The sequence below is a fragment of the Arachis ipaensis genome, chromosome B5, assembly GCF_059453495.1.
Source record: "Arachis ipaensis isolate K30076 ecotype BB chromosome B5, ASM5945349v1, whole genome shotgun sequence".
In the NCBI taxonomy this organism is placed as follows: Eukaryota; Viridiplantae; Streptophyta; class Magnoliopsida; order Fabales; family Fabaceae; genus Arachis; species Arachis ipaensis.
In genome coordinates this window covers 54,094,058-54,107,169 of record NC_142440.1, presented here as the reverse complement: position 1 = coordinate 54,107,169, position 13,112 = coordinate 54,094,058, and positions in this window count along the sequence as shown.

The window sequence follows — 13,112 nt, the reverse complement described above, 5'->3', positions numbered from 1 at the left end:
CCATACCAACTCTACCCAGACAAGCCCCTCAACTACAAGAAATTAAACAAGATGAGACTAGAAAAGTAAAAATCTTCTTTGATAGAAGAAATTCTTTTTCTTCAAGGTCTGAAGCAGTATCTACTTACAGATCTGACTTCGTCTCATCAAGGAGGTCTTTCTCTACAAAATCTCATTCTTTTCTTCCTAATCTACAAATTAGGATGGCCAACCCGTAAATCAACCTTACAGGGTTACAAACAAACTCTAGTATTCCTAGACTTGTTTACCAAAAAGAAGAGGATGTAGATGAATAGTCTATTCAATCCCCAACATATTTCTCCATGAAAGATGATGCCAATGTTAACTAAAGATTTTATCATAGATAGGGAAGCCTTACAAAGGAACGTCAATTTTGAAGAATGGAAACTTCAGAAGAGATGGTACATGCAAACCTTTAAGGTCGGTTAAATTGTATCTTTTTGGGAGCAATATTATCACTTCCTTAATCAAGCCAAGATGCATATTCCTTTCTTTGAATGGTTCCATGCTTATAGCATAAAAAAAATATAGACTACCTGATGACAAGTCATCGTAGCCTATTTTAACTAGTCTTTTCTTTTGTTTTCATTAGAATTATGCACTTTCTTGAGCTACAAGCAAGCCAATTAGGTAGATTTTCATGTTTCCTTTGATTGAATCAACCATGTATGAATTCATGCTATTTCATGAGGTTTTATACTATAATTGTCACATATTATGAAAGAATGAATATCTCATGATTTTAAGCATAGCTTTGATGTGTTTGGTTGATTAATGATAGGTGAAGAAAGCCTGGAGAAAGGTTGAAGCAAGAAGGAATGGCTAGGAGTAAAGAGAAGACAATGGAATAAGTGAAATTGAACCAGGAAGCAAAAAGCTGGACCTAAAGTTAGCCTCAAACTTTTGCACAAACTTTTGGGTGAAATGTTAGCCTCAACGTTAGCCCCTAACTTTTGGGCTAACGTTGGAACTTGAAAATCACTCCCTGGGTACCAAAAGTTTGCGCCAACGTTAGCCCCTAACTTGGAGGCTAACGTTGGCATGATGAAAATCACCCCTGGGCACCAAAAGTTTGCGCCAACGTTAGCCCCTAACTTGGAGGCTAACGTTGGCACATGAAAACTATAAGGGGAGGAGCAAAAGTTTGCGCCAACGTTAGCCCTTAACTTGGAGGCTAACGTTGGCGCCACAAGTGCACCAAGGAAGGCCAACGTTGGTGCAAAAGTTAGACCCCTAACTTTTGCACCAACGTGAGTATCAGCAAGATGTGGGAGCTGATATGAAAAGTTGGACCAAAAGTTAGACCCTAACTTTTGCTCCAACTTTTGGTCCAACTTTTGCAAAACTCCAACCCGGTTCAATTGGTTCACTTTGGTTCTTCTCCAAACTTCAAGAGCAATTAACCAAGGCCTCTTTCAACCCAATTCCACCAACAGCAAAGGCCCAACTCAAGGCTTGAAGATCATTTGAAGAAAGTGTATAAATAGGATAGAATTCAAGTTCTTCGGGGAGCTTTTCTTAGGAGTTTTCATAATAGTTTTCGGAGAGCTTTGGATATTGAGTGATCTTTAATTTCTTAGTTTGGGGGAAGGAGAATTCCACTCTCTTCCTCTTCATTTTTTTGCTTTCAATTTCAATTGCAATTGTCTTGGATCTTGGGTTGGAGAATTGAAGAAATTCTGTTTCAATCTCACCTTGGATCTTGCTTTATTCACTGCTTAATTGAATTTCAGTTTCTGTTAATTGTTCTTCATCTATTTTCCTTGCAATTTACAATTCCCTTGCAATTGTTCTTGTTGGATCTAGGAAGGCATTGAGATCTAGACTTGGTTTTCTAGTCTCTAGGTCCTGAGATCTAATTTCCCAATTTTACATTCTCTGTTACTGTTTTCCATATTCATTTACTTTTCTGCTCTGAGATCCAAATTGATCCCACTCCTCTTCTACTTCTCTGCTTGATGCAATTTACTTTTCCTTGTTTAAATTCTGCAAATCCAATCCCCAATCCCCTTTACATTTCAAGCCATTTACATTTCTTGCACTTTAAGATTCTGCAATTTACATTTCTTGCAATCTAAGTTTCTGCAATTTATGTTTCTTGTACTTTAAGATTCAGCAATTTAATTCTTGTTCTCTTTAATTTCATGCCAATCACCCGTTCTCTTTACTTTCCTTGCAATTTAAATTCTGCAAGTCACCAATCAATCAACCAAATCTTGATTCGCTTGACTAAATCAACCACTAAACTAAAATTGCTCAATCCTTCAATCCCTGTGGGATCGACCTCACTCCCGTGAGTTTTTATTACTTGATGCGACCCGGTGCACTTGCCGGTTAGAATTGTGTGTTTTGGGAGAAATTTATTTTTCCACCAAAATACTCATCAAGTTTTTGGCGCCGTTGCCGGGGATTGATTAGATTGACAATGATTAAGTGAGGTGGTAATCTAGATCAAGCACTTTTTCTTTAATTTTGATTAACCCACTAACTGTTTGATTTTTTGCTTAAACTAACTAACACTTCAATCTAGAAGTAGATTGAAGTGTCACTGGTTTTGTGCATTTCTCATTCTCTGCTTGTATGTCAGGTACAAGAAGAACCATACCCAATTTTCATGAACAAGACGAAAGAACTCTCAGGAGGTTAAGAAGAGCTGAAAGAGGGAAAAATATTGTTGGAGAAGAGGAATCAGACGACGAATTCCAAGAGATGGAGGAACATTCAACCAATCCACCAGGTGGAGCAGACAACAACAATGACAACCCACCCCAGAGGAGAGTTTTGGCTTCCTATACCTTTGCAAATCCTAGACATTGTGGGAGCAGCATCTTGGCTCCAAATGTCAATGCTAACAATTTTGAACTCAAGCCACAACTCATCACTTTGGTTCAGAATAATTGCTCTTTTGGTGGAGGACCACTTGAAGACCCACACCAACATTTGTCCACTTTCTTGAGGATATGCAACACTGTCAAAACTAATGGTGTGCCTCCTGACAGTTACAAGCTAATGCTATTCCCATTTTCTCTCAGGGACAAGGCCACTCAATGGCTGGAATCTTTTCCAAGGGACAGCATCAACAACTGGGATGATTTGGTAACCAAGTTTCTTGCCAAGTTTTACCCACCTCAGAGGATTATAAGGTTGAAAGCTGAGGTACAAACATTTACACAAATGGAGGCTGAACCCATCTATGAGGCATGGGAGAGGTACAAGGCTCTAATCAGGAAATGTCCCCCTGCCATGTTTAATGAGTGAGAGAAGCTGCAGAACTTCTATGAAGGCTTAACACTGAAATCCCAGGAAGCTTTGGATCATTCAGCTGGAGGTTCCTTGCAACTCATGAAAACTACAAAGGAGGCTCAAGAACTCATTGATATGGTGGCCAACAACCAATATTTCTTTGCTCATCAAAGAGGCCGCCAACCATCACAAAGGAGAGGAGTAATGGAATTAGAAGGAGTGGATTCAATCCTGGCTCAAAACAAATTAATGCAGCAGCAAATTCAACAACAATTTGAGCAAATGACCAAGAGGATTGATGGCCTCCAAGTTGCAGCAGTTAACACCAGCCAACCATCAGCCACATGGGGGCAAAATGAAGAAATCCAAGAGGAGCAACAGCAGGAACAAGTCCAGTACATGCATTCAAGCCCAAATGAATTCTATGGTGATACCTACAACCCCTCATGGAAAAATTACCCCAACCTCAGATGGGGAGACACTCACAACCAAAACCAACACCCATGGCAGAGGAACTCAAATTAAAATAACCCAAGAAACAACCAAAACTACAACCATCAGCAGACTAACCAAAACACATACAGAAAACCTCAAAACAACTTCCCTAATCTCAACCAATACCAATCCAACAACCATTCCACCAACCAAAATGGTTACCACCCATCACCCACATCTCACAACCCACCACAAGCACCACCTGAACCTCAAAGACTCACCAACTTAGAGACCTTGATAGAGAAAATGATGAAACACCAGGAAATAACAAACAAAAACCATGAAGCATCATTAAAGAGCCTAGAGAGGCAGATTGGGCAACTCTCTAAGCAAGTATCTATTGAGAGACCTTCAAACTCAATGCCCAGTGACACAATCCCAAATCCCAAGGAGGAGTGCAAGGCAATACAATTAAGGAGCGGGAGAACATTGATAAGCAACAATGACACTACAAAGAAACAAGCAGAGAACATCAAAGAACCAACAGAGGATGAGAAGCAAGCAAAGGACGATGAGGCCAAGAAGCAAGTTGTGATGCCAAACAAAAGCACTGAGAAACTTAAAGAGAAGGACAACCAGCTACATAGCTCAAAGAAAGTGGCTCAGGGACAGCAGCAAATAGGAAAGAGCATCACACCTCCACTGCCTTATCCCCAGAGGTTCAACAAAGAGGTTAAAGACCAGCATTTTCACAAATTCCTTGAGATTTTTAAGAAGCTGGAAATCAATATTCCCTTGGCTGAAGCATTTGAGCAAATGCCTCTGTATGCCAAATTCTTGAAGGAGCTTGTCAACAAGAAAAGAAGCTGGGATGAGAAAGAAACCATAATGATTACTGAGGAATGTAGGGCCTTGATTCAAAAGGGGCTTCCTCCCAAGCTTGAGGACCCAGGGAGCTTCTTGTTGCCTTGCACCATTGGGGAATTGACCATCACTAAAGCAATGTGCGATCTCGGAGCAAGTATTAACTTAATACCATCATCCCTGGTGAAAAAGCTGCATATAGAGGAGGTCAAATCAGTACAAATGTCTCTGGAGCTGGTAGATAAGTCAATGGTGTACCCCAGGGGTGTAATTGAAAATCTTTTGGTCAAGGTGGGCAGTCTTATATACCCTGCTGATTTTGTGGTTCTAGAATCAAACGATGATGATGGTGACTCTATTATACTGGGAAGGCCATTCTTGGCCACTGCTAGAGCTATCATAGACGCAGAGGAAGGGGAATTAACTCTCAGGATGCATGACCAGAGTGTCACTTTGAAGGTATTACCAGAGGCACAATTTAGCAAGGAGAAGAAAGACTATATGAAAAATGACCAGGAAAGTCACAGCAACATCCCAATGCTAAGGATTGTGCAGACTGATGAAAAAGCCCAAGAGGATATTAGAGTATTGGCCACTGAAAAGAGAGGTCCCCAAGGAAAGCCTACGGCCAGAAAAGAAAGATCAACAAAAGGAAAGATGAAACGCAGAAACAAAGCAAAAAGGGGTTGGAAGAACAGAAAGATTCCAACAGAGGGGCTTTCCAAAGGTGACAAAGTGCAACTAATATATCAACAGCTGGGGGCAAATCAACAAACCGAGGACTACTACACTGTCAGCAACATACTCTCATTAGAGCATGCTGAAATTGAACACCAGAAAACAAAGAAGAGGATCACGGTTAGAGGAGACAAATTGAGGCCCTACAAGCACCAACCACCATAAAAGAAAGTTCTCTTTGTCAAGCTAATGACAATAAAAGAGCGCTCCATGGGAGGCAACCCATGCTTTAAGATTCATGTCATTTTAAATTCAACAAGTTATGATCAATTGAGCATGAATTCTTTTCTCTTTTCATGAACATGTCCATTGACTGCATGCACTATTTTGAAACATATGCTAAGTTTGGTGTGCCTTCAAGCACACTAAACCAATGTTACAAATAATTCCATTTTGCATGTTTAGAGTATCTTGACAAAGCATATGGCCAAACACTAAGTTTGGTGTCCACATAGCTTCATGAAAAGTAGAAACTCATGCATCAATAATCATACAATTGTTGTTTTCCAAAATCTTATAAATGGAAAAATTCTTTTCCGGTAATGAAGGCATTAATTGTGATGTACCCTTTGACAAGAAACAAGTTTGGTGTTCATCAAACTTTGATGCACCGATTTAGGGATACAATTGATCCTTCATGAAAAAAAAAAAGAAAAAGAAAGTATGATGAAAACAATTCTTATGAACATTTAACATTTGAATCTCACTAATTGGAGGAAGATACTCATTTTCTTTATATATGACCAAACATTAAGTTTGGTGTCCTCCAAGGAGAGTGTCACGGTTCAAATGATATAAGAATTGATGGTTCACATAGTATTAATAAAAAGAACACTCTTGCTATGGTTGGATAAAACTAATGTATGTTGTCTTGTTGTGGTGACTAGGAGGTCAAAGAATCTTCAAAGAAAAAGACAAGACAAAGGAAAGCATAGGATGAGGACAAAATCCCATCACATGCCTCGAAAAAGAAATCTGCCACTCCTTGAGAATGATCACGGCAAAGGCAAGGGAAGGAGAAAACTTTGTCTTCATTCATCCTTACATGCATATCTTTGATCTCCATAAGTCTAATTGCATCCCAGCCCTTCATTGCTCATTTAAAAGCATACCACCTTCAAGCCATGCACATGACCGAATCACTCCAACCTTGGAAACTTCACTCCCTTCATCACTCCTCAACATAACAAGCTCTGTGCAACATTTCTCTTACTTTAAACTCCAACCATTTAAACTTCCCTTCATCATTTCTTGTCATAGCAAGTTCGGTCTCAATTTCTTTTTGCTCCAAACGCACATCAAACTCTCCAACATTCTTCACACTCCTTCTAACCTCACAAGACTCAACCAACCAAGTGATCATGGCCTCCTCCTCAAGAACCAAACGAAGAAAAGGGAAAGATCCCATGGTGGAGGAAGACACACATGAATATGACCAACGGAGATTCAAGTCTTGGTTTCATCAAATGCAAATTCAATGGATGAACGAGAAAAGAATCTATCCTGAAATTCCACTCTTGTTGCCGGATGATGGATGTCAAGAAATGAAGGACAAAATTCGGAAGAGGAGGTGGGAGGAACTTGCATCACCAGCCACCCGAATCAATGCCAATATCATAAGAGAGTTCTATGCAAATATCCCAAAGCTTGACATGCGTGAGCCCCCAACGTACAAGAGCTATGTGCGAGGGGTGGAAGTAGACTTTAGCCCGGATGCAATCAAGAAAGTCTTGAAACTAAAGTCAGTCCGCTTTAGTGAACCGGGATACCAACAAAGATTGAATGAGGATCAGGATTATGATGAGATTGCGAGAGACATTTGTATGGAGAACTCAGAGTGGGAAGGAGATGACAAGAACAGATATAAGTACCTGAAGAGATGTAACCTCACCCCGGAAGCAAAAGGATGGTATGAGTTGATGAAAAGATCAATTCTGGGCACAGTGAACACCTCAGAAGTTAACAGGGAGAGAGCCGTGATGCTGCATTGCATCATTGTGGGAGGAGAGATAAGAGTTCATGAAATCCTTGCAAAAGACATTCAAAAGCTGGCTGAGAAGAATTCGGCCGGATCTTGGTTGTACTATCCGAGTACCATTTGGAGGTTGTGTGCAAAGGCTAAAATTCCAATGGAAGAGGAGAATCCAATGTGGTTAAGCCAAGGCATGCCCATAACCATTGAACGAATGATGATGCCCCTTGAAGCACATCAAGGCCGAAGACCACATGGAATAAGGGAAAGAGAAGAACCAATGGAAGAAGATGAGCCACACTTAGAAGAAGAGCCACAAGAGGAGGAGGAACAGCCACACTTTTTCCCACATGGCAATATGGATATGACTCAAATGCAAGAAGCAATAGGAAGATTGTCACAACAGTACATTAGAATTCAAGAAAGGCAAGAGGAATACCATTCACTGTACATGAAAAACCAACAAGCACAAGAAGAAAGGGAGCTAAGAATAATGAACAAACAAAGTGAATTCGAGTCAAGATTCCTTGTGATGCAAGAAGAACATGCTTTTCAATCTCATGAATCTTTTGGGAAGTTGGAACAAATGCAAGCTGAAAATTTGAGGGCTCTCAAAGAGTTCACAACACTCCAAGATGCAAGGTATGGAGTACAAGCCGATTACAACATCAATAGCCAAATCAAACTGAACTATATTGGAGAACATTTGCACAACATGGATTCGGCTTTCCCAACTTTTGATGAATTCTTCAAAAAGAGAAGTGAGGTAGAGGTAAGCAATGCTATGAGACTTGAAGATAGAGTAGAGGAGGCTATGAATAAGGCTGGATTCTGGCGAGGCCAAGAGACACCAAACACGGATGGTGGGAACACTAGCAGCCAAGTGTATGAAAGGAGAAAGATAAAGCATGACAAATGAAAGGTGGACTTACTCCTTGTTCATCACTACAAAGAAAAAAGCATGCATTCTATCTGTTCTAAGTTGTCTTTGCATCTTTAAGTAGTTCTTTTTAATTAAAAGTCTTTGCATTATGTTTGTTTCTTTTAAAATAAGTAGGCTAGTTTATGTGTGTGCTTGTGTGTTTACTTTCACTTGACAAGAAGCATGTGTTGTCCCCTGCATCTTTAAGTTCAATAAAAGAAAAGTTTGAATGTGAAGCAAGATGATCTCTGTTAGATAGAAATAGAATAAAAGTAAGTGGTGGTATGTGTGTGGTTGTATAATAGCTCACTTTTAGTGAATAAAGAGCTAGGATATCTCATTCTAAGTAAAGAGTGGCCTACTGTCTATGAATCTCAATTAAATAAAAAATTCCTTGGTTAGAAAGAAAAACGAAAAGAAAGAATGAAAAGAGATAGCCAAAAAGTGGCAGAACAAAAGGAAACAAAAAGAAACAAAGCTGGACACCAATAGCTTGAACTTTAAAATATATGCCTGTGGTGTCTTTGTACTAGGATCTGCTTGGATGTAGTAAGCTCTTAGGAGTGCATCAACACTCGGTGACTTGGGTTAACTAATCCGGGATCATCAGCTGAAAGTCCACTATCAAGAGCAACCTAACTACAAGGCATTTAGTAACCCAAAGAGGTGCTGGGCATCAATGTTTTAAGAAGGAATGTGAGCCAAGTGTCTATGGTGAATAATGTGTCAAGTATAAAGAAAAGGAAGTGAACTTGTTACACATGACACTCAGATAAAGCTTATAAACAAAGTAATAGCCAAGGATAAAGGAATAATGAGAAGTCATAGCAGTATGTTACTTGAAGCTTGAAGGAGACTTTCTAGGCCTAGGAGTCAATAAGAAGTGAGTATTTACATATCCACACAAAATCCCATGAACTATTAATAATACTCTGCTAGCATGAACATCCTCTTCCATTTCATTCTTTCTTCTCAATAAATCTTTTCTTGCTTGGGGACAAGCAAGTTTTAAGTTTGGTGTTGTGATGACAAGTCATCGTAGCCTATTTTAACTAGTCTTTTTCTTTTGTTTTCATTAGAATTATGCACTTTCTTGAGCTACAAGCAAGCCAATTAGGTAGATTTTCATGTTTCCTTTGATTGAATCAACCATGTATGAATTCATGCTATTTCATGAGGTTTTATACTATAATTGTCACATATTATGAAAGAATGAATATCTCATGATTTTAAGCATAGCTTTGATGTGTTTGGTTGATTAATGATAGGTGAAGAAAGCTTGGAGAAAGGTTGAAGCAAGAAGGAATGGCTAGGAGTAAAGAGAAGACAATGGAATAAGTAAAATTGAACCAGGAAGCAAAAAGCTGGACCTAAAGTTAGCCTCAAACTTTTGCACAAACTTTTGGGTGAAATGTTAGCCTCAACGTTAGCCCCTAACTTTTGGCCTAACGTTGGAACTTGAAAATCACTCCCTGGGTACCAAAAGTTTGCGCCAACGTTAGCCCCTAACTTGGAGGCTAACGTTGGCATGATGAAAATCACCCCTGGGCACCAAAAGTTTGCGCCAACGTTAGCCCCTAACTTGGAGGCTAACGTTGGCACATGAAAACTATAAGGGGAGGAGCAAAAGTTTGCGCCAACGTTAGCCCCTAACTTGGAGGCTAACGTTGGCGCCACAAGTGCACCAAGGAAGGCCAACGTTAGTGCAAAAGTTAGACCCCTAACTTTTGCACCAACGTGAGTATCAGCAAGATGTGGGAGCTGATATGAAAAGTTGGACCAAAAGTTAGACCCTAACTTTTGCTCCAACTTTTGGTCCAACTTTTGCAAAACTCCAACCCGGTTCAATTGGTTCACTTTGGTTCTTCTCCAAACTTCAAGAGCAATCAACCAAGGCCTTTTTCAACCCAATTCCACCAACAGCAAAGGCCCAACTCAAGGCTTGAAGATCATTTGAAGAAAGTGTATAAATAGGATAGAATTCAAGTTCTTCAGGGAGCTTTTCTTGGGAGTTTTCATAATAGTTTTCGGAGAGCTTTGGATATTGAGTGATCTTTAATTTCTTAGTTTGGGGGAAGGAGAATTCCACTCTCTTCCTCTTCATTTTTTGCTTTCAATTTCAATTGCAATTGTCTTGGATCTTGGGTTGGAGAATTGAAGAAATTCTGTTTCAATCTCACCTTGGATCTTGCTTTATTCACTGCTTAATTGAATTTCAGTTTCTGTTAATTGTTCTTCATCTATTTTCCTTGCAATTTACAATTCCCTTGCAATTGTTCTTGTTGGATCTAGGAAGGCATTGAGATCTAGACTTGGTTTTCTAGTCTCTAGGTCCTGAGATCTAATTTCCCAATTTTACATTCTCTGTTACTGTTTTCCATATTCATTTACTTTTCTGCTCTGAGATCCAAATTGATCCCACTCCTCTTCTACTTCTCTGCTTGATGCAATTTACTTTTCCTTGTTTAAATTCTACAAATCCAATCCCCAATCCCCTTTACATTTCAAGCCATTTACATTTCTTGCACTTTAAGATTCTGCAATTTACATTTCTTGCAATCTAAGTTTCTGCAATTTATGTTTCTTGTACTTTAAGATTCAGCAATTTAATTCTTGTTCTCTTTAATTTCATGCCAATCACCCGTTCTCTTTACTTTCCTTGCAATTTAAATTCTGCAAATCACCAATCAATCAACCAAATCTTGATTCGCTTGACTAAATCAACCACTAAACTAAAATTGCTCAATCCTTCAATCCCTGTGGGATCGACCTCACTCCCGTGAGTTTTTATTACTTGATGCGACCCGGTGCACTTGCCGGTTAGAATTGTGTGTTTTGGGAGAAATTTATTTTTCCACCAAAATACTCATCACTACCCTTTTAAAGCAGAAAATAGTACATCTAATTCTGTGAATGTTATTTCCACTTGGAAAATCCAGGAGGGGGAATTAGTTAAGTCAGAATTTCCCCCAACAGAAAAGTTCATCCTCACAAATAACCTGGATATGAAACACACTCCTGTCATGGCCTCACCCTTCAAAAAAAAATTAGAGGAACCCATTGGGCCTAAAGATATCAAGAATATCATGGAACAGGCAAACTACACCAACAAATATCTCCAAACATTTGGCCAGAAGCTCAGCTCCCCTAGTAACAATACCCAGGATCCTCCAAAAGCTCTAGAAAAACCTCTGTTTAAACCTTTTAAGATCATCCCAAAGATTAGACAAAACCTTAAATCTTCTATTCTCAAACAAGATTCAGGTACCTCTGAACATGTATTCAAAATAGACCAACTTCTCAGACAAATGACTATCCCTAAAACTCTGTAAACTACTGAATCATCCACAAGAGTCACTAGGCAATCTGCGAAAACTTCTATTAATGTTCTCCACGAAGAGGCACAAGACTCAGAAAATGAATCAGATTCACCTAGAATCAACCCTATCATGACCACCTCCATTACAAAATGGAAAGGGCTTACTAAACTCCGTCAGCACTATCATCTCTAAAATACTACTCCTGACATAGCTTTGGAAGACAGAGAGTTGGGCTTCAACAGTTTCAATGTGAATAACGTCTATGAATGGAACATAGATGGAAAAACTGAGTACAACATCATGCATATGTTACAACATATGACAATGGTTTGTACGACCTATCAAATTGCCCAAAAAAGCTCTAAGGAAGCAATAGCAAATGTTATTGTATCAGGATTTTTAGGACAGCATAAAGATTGGTGGGATAATTATCTCACAAATGATGAAAAAGATGCCATCCTGTCTGCAGTTAAAACCAATGATAATGGAGAACCTATTCTTAATGAGAATGGGGAAGCCATCCCTGATGCTGTTAGTACCTTGATTTTTACATATACCAAACCATTTCATAGGCAACCCATCTTTGTGGAAAGATCGGTCTGCTGAACTTCTGTCCAACCTCAAATGCAAATCTCTATCTGATTTTGGAAAGAAAAGTTCTTGGCCGGACTCCCAAAATTCCTGGGAGATAAAGTTAGGGATAAAATTAGAAGCTTAACTCCAGATGGAATCATTCCATACAATTCTCTAAGTTATGGCTAATTAATTTCTTAAGTCCAAAAAGTGGCTTTAAAAATTTGTCAGGATGACAAAATTCAAAGGCAACTAACCCGAGAAGAGGCCCAAAACAAAAAAGATCTAGGTTCTTTCTGTGCACAGTTTGGTCTACCTTCCTGTAGTAAAAAGAGAACAAAATAGTCTTACCCAAAAAATCGTTGGCCCAATCAAAACCCACGGCAATGGAAACCCAGAAGGCATTACAGGCCTCCTCCTAGACAAAGAAAAGACAAAGACAAAGAACCTCACAAAACCAAAATTATCTGCTTCAATTGCAAAAAACCGGGCCACGTCAGTAAGTACAGTAGGCTCAAAAAGAGAATCAACAACCTCAACCTTGACCTTTAGATTGAGGAACAAATTAATAACCTCCTCCTTGAAAGCTTTGAAGAAGAATCAAAACATGAATTCTTGGAGGACTTAAATGTCATCCAGCATGATGATAACATATCCTCATCGTCTGATGAATATTTTGTGCTCAATGCCATCACACAAGAACAAGATCTTCTTTTCGATGCCATAAACGCTATCTCTGACTCTGAACAGAGAAAGTACTACCTTCAGAAGCTCAAACAAACCTTAGAAACCAAAAATAAATAAAAAACCAAAGCCCAGTCATCAAAAACAAGTACGATGTCAAACCTATTTTTAAAAAACTTGAAAAACAAGTTTCTAAACCTATTACTATTCAAGACCTTCAGAATGAGATTAATCTTCTCAAGAAAGAGATTCATCTTATCAAACAACAACAACACCATAATTGCTTGTCTTATATTTTGGACGAAGATTCTGGTAACACTGAAGAAGAACCTCAGAATGA